Here is a 10,065-nt window from a genome sequence, read left to right as displayed (position 1 = left end):
TTGATTATTTTGCATACATGTGTTTCAAAATTGCAGGTTACATTTCTAATTCCGTTTCCTAAATCATGTCAAACCCAAAACGCCCTAGGTCCTCTTCGAGTCGTTCTAGCCGACCTTCTAATCCTGTTCCCCCTCAACCCCTCAAATCTTATAGGATCCTGTTTTAATATGTCTGAACGTCGTAGAGAAGAATTGTACCATAGGTACATGAATTCTTTTCAATCTTATAGAATTCGGGAAAAACGTATTCCTTCTGTTCAAGCTATGATTGATATTGACTTCGAATACCTCCGATTCTCAGAACATGGAAGTTTGATAAATTGTTTTCCCTAAAAACCTATCGTCTATCATCAGTTAGTCCGCATTTTCTATTCTAATGCGGTATGTATTCAAAACTAAACTCAATGTGGAACTATAGCAATCAGATCCTACCTTTTAGGACAATATGTTAATATTGACTCCGAGACTATAGCTTCTCATTTTGGTCTAGATGACGATGGTTTATATAATGAGAAATAAACTGTAGAATATCCCTATATTCCAAATGCTAGTGTTAGTACCCTACGATCTCATCACAATCGTTTTCTTCATTTGATGATCTCTTGGTGGTTTAGATCATCCAGAGGTAGGTACTCCACTCTTCGTATTAGGGATTTATGGTGGATGCACTGTATCAAGAATAAGAACAAAATAAATTTGCCACACATTATATTTAGTGAGCTAGTGGATACCATAAACATTATTCCTTCAAAACATGTCGAAACATTAGTTTATGGATGTCTTCTTAGTAACCTTTTTTTTATCAAACTCGGTCTTAACGTCTCTCTTGATAATCCTATTCCTCTTCAAAACCAAATCAATCTCACCTCGTTGAAGAAAGCTGATTGGAAACAGGATGAGGAAACTGGTCAATGGGTCTTTTGACCCTCTAAGAAAACTCCGGGAGCAAGTTCTTCATGAGCACCTCCTGCTCCTAGCTCTTCTCGTGCTCCTCCTCCTCCTCCGACACCGGCTGTAGATGATGATCCCGAGCTTCAAGGATTATTTCAAGACATTAACAATCACAACAATGCACCGGCACCTCAAGAGGATCAAGTGCCTCCATATTTTTGTTCGTATTTAGAGATATTTGATCTACGGTTTGCTTCCCTCGAATCCCATTTGACTGCTAACAACAAAGCGGTGAATCATCACTTAGACACTTTGGAAGCTCAACAAATGAAGTTTCAACGACAGATGCTTGCACGTATGAATGCTCTCTCTCTTGATATGCAATCACAATTTCCTCATACTCTTGGATTTAAAACTTGGATTGATTTTGATGTTTCTGGATTATTTATTTTGGATGATTGAATGTTTTGGTTGTTTTGGCTATAAGAACTTAATATATATATGTTTAGTTTGGTTTGAATTTTCTTATTTTTGCATCATTAGACATATATGACCAATTTACCATTTCACATTCGATATGAATATTGATTATGAAACTAATGACTAATCTCTCTTTTGATTGTGATCTTAGCAGCTTAATCTTATTATTAAAAAAATTGGCTAATTTTTTTTTAGTCTTTTTGATTTAACAAAAAGGGGGAGAAGATGCATCATAGTAAGGGGGAGTAATTTTCAACTTTTCAAATTGATTTCAAAAATAAATTTTTAAAACAAATCTTAAATTTACTCAAGTGTTTTGTTATATCAAAGAGGGGGAGATTGTTGAAAATATTTTGATGTTTCGATATAAAAAACTCAATATAAATGAATTTTAAGATTTTACAAAGATTTTTATAAGTATATTCGATTCAATTAATCGAATATCAAATTATTAAAGTCTTTCAAGATCAATTTCAAACCTTACTAAATGTGTAAAATTGTGTTTTATACTTAATATATTTTTGAAACAATTTTCACAAAGTATTTTGAACCAAAATCAAGCCTAAAATCAATTTTCAAAGGAATGCACTGATGCACCAATCCATGCATCGATGCACCAATAAATAAATTGAACATCGAATGCAGTTTATGCATCGATGCACTCTCCATGCATCGATGCACTCAGGTTTTAATGAAAACATCGATTGCATTTTATGCATCGATGCACACACTATGCATCGATGCACTTAGGTTTATTCAAAACATCAAATGCCTTTTATGCATCGATGCACACTTAGTGCACCGATGCACTAAGTTTTCCAACGGTCAAAATATTTGAATTTTACACTTGATGCACCGATGCACCTTGTGTATGCATTGATGCACTGACGCTCCCAACTGATTTTATTAATTGTTTTCACACTTAAACGCTCTATTGACTCCACTAATCATTCCCAATGTTCAGAATCAATTGAAGGAGTATTTAAACAAACTTATAAGCCATTGATCAAGATAAGAAACAACAAGAATCAAGAATTAAGAGAGAATTAAAGAGAAAACATCAAACCTCAAGTTTGAGCATTTCAAGCCTATTTTTCATTCAATATTCATTTTTCTTTCTAGAACACTACATGTACTCAATTGTATTCATTTTTTAGTGTTCTTTTCTTTGTTCTATAATTGTGCAAACAATATACCTTGTGAGGATTTCCTTGTAAGTTTGCAAATTTGTAATTTTCTCTTTGAGAAAGAGTGTTCTCAAGAATTGGGGTATATTCTTGAGGGAGTTGTAAGGTTATCTCTTTGGTCTCAAAAGAAAGAACAAATTAGTGAATTTGTTGGAAAATCCTTAGTTTGGATAGCTAAGGTAGTGGACGTAGACTTTGGTTGAGAAAGTCGAACCACTCTAAATCGTTGTGCAATTACTTTCAATTTTCTGCAAAAGCTTCCACCAAAATTTGAATTTCCAATTCACCCCCTCTTGGCCGATTCCATCAATTGATTAACTCAACAGATACTTTACCTTAATAATTACAATCAAATTGTTTCTTTAAAACGATCAGAGCATATTCAATTCAAAATCTTGTAACTACATGCCAACTAACTCTATAAACAAAATACATATGTTTCAATATGTTTCTGATCTGGTCCTTGTAAGGAAGATACTGACCTGTCTTGCTCCTCACTACTTCCATTCTCACTTCTCAAACCTACGTGTGAAACATTCACATGCTAAGTCTATGACTTAGTGAGGCATTAAACTTATAAGAGAAACTCTAACTTTTTAACCATGCATGAACATATCATACCATGCTATCACACAAAACAATATAACATTTCGTATAATTAAATGTACACAGATACAGATCACTCATCATTTACTTCATTAATCTTATTTCACTATCCAAATTATTAACATTTATATAAGTTAATCATATCTTCTTGTCCTAATCTTCTCCACCAACATATATGACTCATAAACCAAACAATACAAATATCATCATATATCACAAAAGCATATTCTTCACATGTAATGTATTTATTGTTATATCTTTGTTTAGCCCATGAACATTTCTGAGAGCTAAAGATACGTGAGTACATAGAGGTTGTGCACTATGCTGTCACCACAGCTCGTAAAATTCCCACTAGGGGCGCGTAGAATTTGTCCCGTATGACCACTATGTCCCGAAGGACCACTATGTCCCGAAGGACCACTATGTCCCAAAGGACCACTGATAATCCCTCGACTCTTGGCATGCCAATTATATCTCTAGATCTCATAACATATAACATAGGCATTATCTTTATATCATTTCACATATTCTTATCACATAGGCACATAGCTTCTTATCACATTTCATATGATCACATATACTTTTTTTCTCATATTCCTGTCATTCATAATCACATATACATGTGCTCATATCATTTCTCATTTTCACATAAACATATGATTCACTTTTACATATCACATATCCTTGTAATCACATAGCTTATTTTTCACGTAATTCATATCACTTTTCATAAGATTTCATATTCCTATATCACATAGAACTTGTAACCTTTCTTGTGTAATCACTTATATCATATTATATCGCTTACCCTTGGGTTACCTTATGTTTACATATATTATATAATTCTTTAACTCATAGCGTATGTCACCTGCTCATAACATTTCTTATGTCATTATCATACCTCTTATTTCATATTCTTAGATAATCATATAAATCATTTTCACTATTTCACATAACTTATCACACTAATATATATTTACACAAATCATGCAACATATACAATAACATGTCACCACATCGACTCATGCACACATATGAACCATAACAAATACATACTTCTATCTAGGAATTCATGCATTTTACTATTGGAAATATACTTGTCGCAAGTCTTATTTCCCATTAAACATCATATACTAAATAATGTGCACTCACCTTGGCCTCACTAAGTTTCAATCCCATTTTATGATTCATTTCTTTCGATCGAATCTTAACTTGATAGTCGTCCCGGAACTTGTTCGTGCTCGATATCTATATAATCATAATTTTCAAGACGATTATTAGAAGCCTAAACCTTATAATTCGATGCTAATAACTTAAACTAATTTATTGAACTATAATTCACTTTTTCCTTTAGGGGTGTATCGATGCACTATGGGTGCATCGATGCACAAAGTAGCTTCGAAATTTCCATGCATCGATGCCTTCCTGTGTGCATCGATGTACACTGAATAATTTATGGAATTTAACCTTGATGCATCAGTACATGTTGAATGTGTACCGATGCACATTAGCCCAGAATTCCAATTTATGCACGCAAATTCACTATTTCCAGCTTAATTGCTTCATATATCATCCCTTTCTTATTCTTAACTTACATACTCATGCTTAAACTCATTTATTCTCATTTATCACATCTTTATCCTCGAAATCTTATCTTCCAAATGAAATTCAAGAATCATACCAAATTTTCTATATGTTCTAAATCTAATTCTATCACTCCAGATCTCTTAATTCAACTATTGACAAGTCAAATTTAACTTCAAATTCTACTTATTAACTCTTTTCCAAAATTTCATTTAAAAACTTCTAATCTTTAATCTCTCTTAACTCCTTCATCTTATGGTTTTAAGACAAATTAAGCTTTCCTTAAGCTTAATTATAATCTCAAGAATTAAACCCAACTTCAAATTGAAAGGAAACAATCACTTGACATAATCTTACCTTACCAATGGAGCCACGGGAAGAAAGAAAGAAGAAAGCCAAGCATCTCCAGAGTCTTCTTATTTTTCTTCTCCTCTCCACATGTCTACTTCTTTTATAAGGGAAAATAAAAATATTTCTTTGTCAAATGACCATTATACCCCTTATTCCATTAGTTATTTACTGAGCAATCCAAAAAATATTTCAAAATCAGACTTCAAATTTTCAAAACTTCCATTTTAATCACTTGCTATAGTTTTGGGATGTTACATGGAGGGACATGAAAATAGCCGTACAAGCTAAGAAAGATGATTGATAAAAGCATATTTACATTTATGAAAAAATAATTTCATTAATTTCCTATAACTACCTTACAAAATAGTAGCATTTCCTTTTAACCTGGAAGGTTGCCTAGATTAAAACTAGTTTTGCTTTTAATGTAGAAAAGTTATTCCAAACGGACCTATAGTGGGGGTGGAAAAGTGCCCCAAAAGCAGCATGAAAGCACAAGTTTTACCTTAATCAAGGAAATTTTCCAGAATGTGACAGTTTCCTTTGTAATTTTTTTGCTTGATATAAATCGAATATTTTAAAAGTTTAGGATAAATTAAACATTTAATACCACAACTATTATTTTTGTTGTATTTTGATTATACAATTATTTTTTTTTCAAAATCATAGATTGTGTTTCTTTTTGACTATCCACCGTTAAAAAATTAACATTACTATTGACATGACATTTTTAAGTTTTTTCAATGATAATGTGGTATTATCTTATGATGACATGTCAGCATTACTGTTAATATTTTAACGATGAATAACTAAAATGAAACAAAAATTAAATGTTACGTACAATTTTAAAAAAAAAAAGTTGATTGATCAAAACGAAAGTGATAATTAAGATATTAAACGTATAATTTACCAAAAAAATATTATGATGACAATTTTTCCAATTCAATTTACTTCGTACACAACGTTAGAATTCAAATTATGAACATCATATAAAATATATAATATTTCATCGTGATATACATTCTTGATTCCTTTGTAAATCTTTTTCATAAACCGTTACATAACGAACCCTCGTATTCATATATACCCGCACCCACCTTCTCTCAAGCATAGGTGCTTAAAGGCCTTCAATATCCTACTTCTTTAGAATCATTTCTAAGCTCTCCTCTTCTATTTCTCTCTATTTTTTTCAACTATCTAAAGGTGAAAAAAAATCCAAGGTGGCTCATCGTGAGTTATTTTTGTTAGTAAAAAATCCACGTTGAAAGCGAGTAAAAAAAATTCTTGGCTCATCGTGATTGTCGAATTGACGCACAAGAGATTTACCAAGGCGGCTAACCCTCTTTTACCATTTTCACAAACACCAAATTAAACCTACCCCTAAACTCACTATATATAACCTAGTTTTGACACCCCGTTTTCTTAGCCAACGTTTTTCATATTCAAAAACCAAAAATAAAATCTTCAAAGGAAAAAAAAAAAGAGACAAAATCTTCCAGATTTCTTGCTTCCCTTACATCTTACATCTGTGTTTTTTTCCTTGTTTTAAATGAATTTGCCTTCTTCTTCTTTTACCATAATCTTATTGCATTTCAAGCTTCTTCCTGCAATTCAGTAGCAAAACTATTTCTTGTTTCCTTTCTGTAATTTCATTTCAGAGAAGAGCCCTTGACCAAATATGTTGCAAGACATGATTCATCCACCAGAGCAACAGCTTCCCATTGTAATTCTCTCAACTCTCCTCTTTGAATTTATTTTTATTTTTTTGAATTATCTTGCATATATTAATAATGTTTGCAAATTCACCATTTTTGTTTTGTTTCATGTGTTGATATGTATACAAAAAAGCATAACAAAGATTCTTTTCGTTAATGGCTAGGTTTTCAGTCTTACTATTACAAGGTTTACGTGAGTTTCTGTCTAATACTTTGGTAATTTATAATTTCAAATTTTGTATAATATATATATCTGTGTTTCTTTGTTCTTTTCGTATCATTTAAAGTTCAATCATTTTCATGCCCTACTTTATTTCCTTTTTCAGTTTCCATTGGTTCTTCTTTCTTGTGAAATATTACACGTTTATCTTTGACCAAAATAATGCCACTGCGTTAGTTTTAGGCTTCCCTTCATTTCAGCCATTACCCTTTTTAAACAAATTTCAACCAATAGGGTAATAAAATAATTTTTTTTTTGAAAATGACGTTAAAATTTGAAATTCTTTTTCGATAATCATGGACTTTGAATGAATTGTTTTGAATTTTTCACAACATTTTTTCTAGAAGATAAGCATATAAGTAGTGGTGGATGTAGGAATTTCCCAGGGTATCCTGAAATTTTATTTGTATCTACACCATGTATAAGATATTTATGTTATTAATACATGATGTTCACTCTAAAAAATATTTTTAGATCTGTCACTGAATATATGTTAATTTTTGAATATATATATATATATAAAGAGAAGACATTCCTTATTTCAAAAATGTCTCTTTCTTAAGGATAGCATCATCTTACTAATCCAATCAATGATATTTCCCCCCTCCATTTTTGTTCCAACTTTTCTTTTTGATCACAATGGAATAAGTAACTTTTCAGGCTTATTGTTTAAGCTTTTGTAATTGTGATTCTTTCTTTTCTTTCTCTCTTTCTCTCCAATTAGAATGGGTGAAAGACCCTAAAGACAACATTTCACATGGAAAACATAAATGGGGTAGTGGTATTTATATTTTTCTTTTTTAAAATTCCAGTTTTTTGTTTGAATTTGGTTTTTTTTTCTTCTATAACCTAAATAAATATAATGTAGCATTAACTTCTGATTTTTTTTCTTTCAAAATATTGGGGTGCTTTGAGTTCATAAACAGGTCACATGGAGCAGGAATCCTTCTCTTTGTATCAAATTATATCTCTATCCGATTATCTTTAGATTGATGTTTATGTTATTCGAATTCGGGATAAGTGTTGAATATGGGTATGAAAATATATTTTTCAGATTGTTTATGTGTTTCGAAATCATATTTTTATGTTTGTGTTAAAAGTATATCAGATTCGAATATCTAGATGTTCATATACATTGTTAGATATTTATATGATCATAATCTATCAAATTGATATCTTCCATGCATCCATGGCTAATTTCATTGATCTTAACATGGAATTTTATTTTAATTTTCAGGAGGATATACCAAGCCCGATCAGTGGTCCAAATTTTTATTTGTCAGATAATGATTTTTTCTCAGACGCCCTGCAGAACTCTGAGGTCACTGATGAAAACTCTTCCTACGGAAACAATCTCAACATACCGCCAGACATTGAACAACTCAACGGCTACCACAACAACAACAACAGGGATACGAATTCCGCCCCCACTACCGCCGCTGTCACCGCCACCAGTGCCAGCAACACCGCTACAAGCACCACTGCAGCTACTAGCAACAACAACAATTTGTCCATAATCTTTGATTCACCAGATGACATTTCAGCATCAATAGACTTCTCTGAATCACCATCTTTCGCAGTCCCTCCATTTCTAACACATCAAAACCAATTTGACCTTTCCATGGTGCAATCTCAAATCCAGTTATCTGATGTCTCAGCTGAGGGGCCGTTGCAGTACGCCACCGACACGGTCGGACCGCTTTTAGGACCGCCATTGTCATCCGTTTTCGATGAAGATTGCTTGTCTTCGGTGCCTTCTTATGTACCTTTAAACCCTTCATCTCCTTCTTGTTCTTTCCTTGGCCCCTCCAATGTCTACTTTCATGCCTGCTGGTAGTTCTGGGATTTCGCTGACAGAATTCTTTTGAACTCTGAACTTCAACCACAAGACTTGGAATTCCAGGGTGATAATGGTGGAATCTTTTGCCACGATTCTGTCCAACGAGTTTTCAAACCTGGAGAATTGCAGGTACTTGTTTAATTCATAATTCAATATCATTTCGTAAATTAGTAATCGTTTTATTTTGTTGTTTCGAAAAGGGTCTCAGCAGTGACAATCAGCAACTGGTTGGAGTAGCAACAACTAGCTCTACTCCTTTAGCTTCAGAGAATTCAAGTTTGGAAGATTCAAGTTTCAACAAGGTTGGAAAACTTTCTGTTGAACAAAGGAAGGAGAAGATCCATAGGTACATGAAGAAAAGGAATGAGAGGAACTTCAGCAAGAAATCAAGGTCCCTATACTTATTCCCTCTCATATTTTGATATTTTAAGAATTGAAGTAGTGATGCTTCTAAATCAAATATGCAGTATGCATGCCGCAAGACATTAGCCGATAGCAGGCACGAGTAAGAGGAAGGTTTGCTAAAAATGATGAATTTGGTGCACCCATAGGCAAGCTTGTAGCAATCATGAAGAAGAAAATGATGATGAAGTAAGGGTCTTCTTTCTTCTTTTTTTCTTCATAAGATTCCCATTTCATTCATGATAAGTGTCGGTAGAAATAAGTTTATTGCATCAGTCTTTGTCGATTATCTTTTTAATTTGAATGGAGAATTATGGTCGATGTAGGGACGATTGTTAACGGTCATGAATATCTAGACGAGAAAAATATTCTTTCTTAATCTTGAACGCCGAATATAGATGATGTGTGTAAGTCTATGATCATTATGTCTATTAATAAACTGACAAACTGTGCATATATGACTATCAAATGTTATGTCAAAGATTAGATAGACTCCAAAACGATCTCGATAGAAATATTCTGGAGATGTTTGATATCTCTGGAGTTCTTTATTGAAAAAAATAAATAATTTCTTGAAGATATATGTGGAGATATAACACTACGTATGATTATAGTTTTTTATTTGATTTTTATGCAGGTTGTTGTGAAAGAAGAGGAAGACATGGTTGATTCATCTGATATTTTTGCTCACATTAGTGGCGTCAACTCTTTCAAATGCAACTACCCAATCCAATCCTGGATTTAAATAGTTATAAATCTACTACAATTTTGCAGGGACCCTGTTTCAAACTG

At 32.6% G+C, this 10,065-nt stretch overlaps 1 pseudogene; it reads left to right on the top strand.

The window, feature by feature from the left end:
• Positions 1 to 6,566: 6,566 nt before the first annotated feature.
• On the top strand, positions 6,567 to 9,293 carry LOC120189592 (annotated as a pseudogene).
• Positions 9,294 to 10,065: the final 772 nt, after the last annotated feature.

This window comes from Hibiscus syriacus, unplaced genomic scaffold (genome assembly GCF_006381635.1).
Source record: "Hibiscus syriacus cultivar Baekdansim isolate YM2019G1 unplaced genomic scaffold, ASM638163v2 tig00116958_pilon, whole genome shotgun sequence".
NCBI lineage: Eukaryota > Viridiplantae > Streptophyta > Magnoliopsida > Malvales > Malvaceae > Hibiscus > Hibiscus syriacus.
This window is presented reverse-complemented; position numbering and strand designations above follow the sequence as displayed.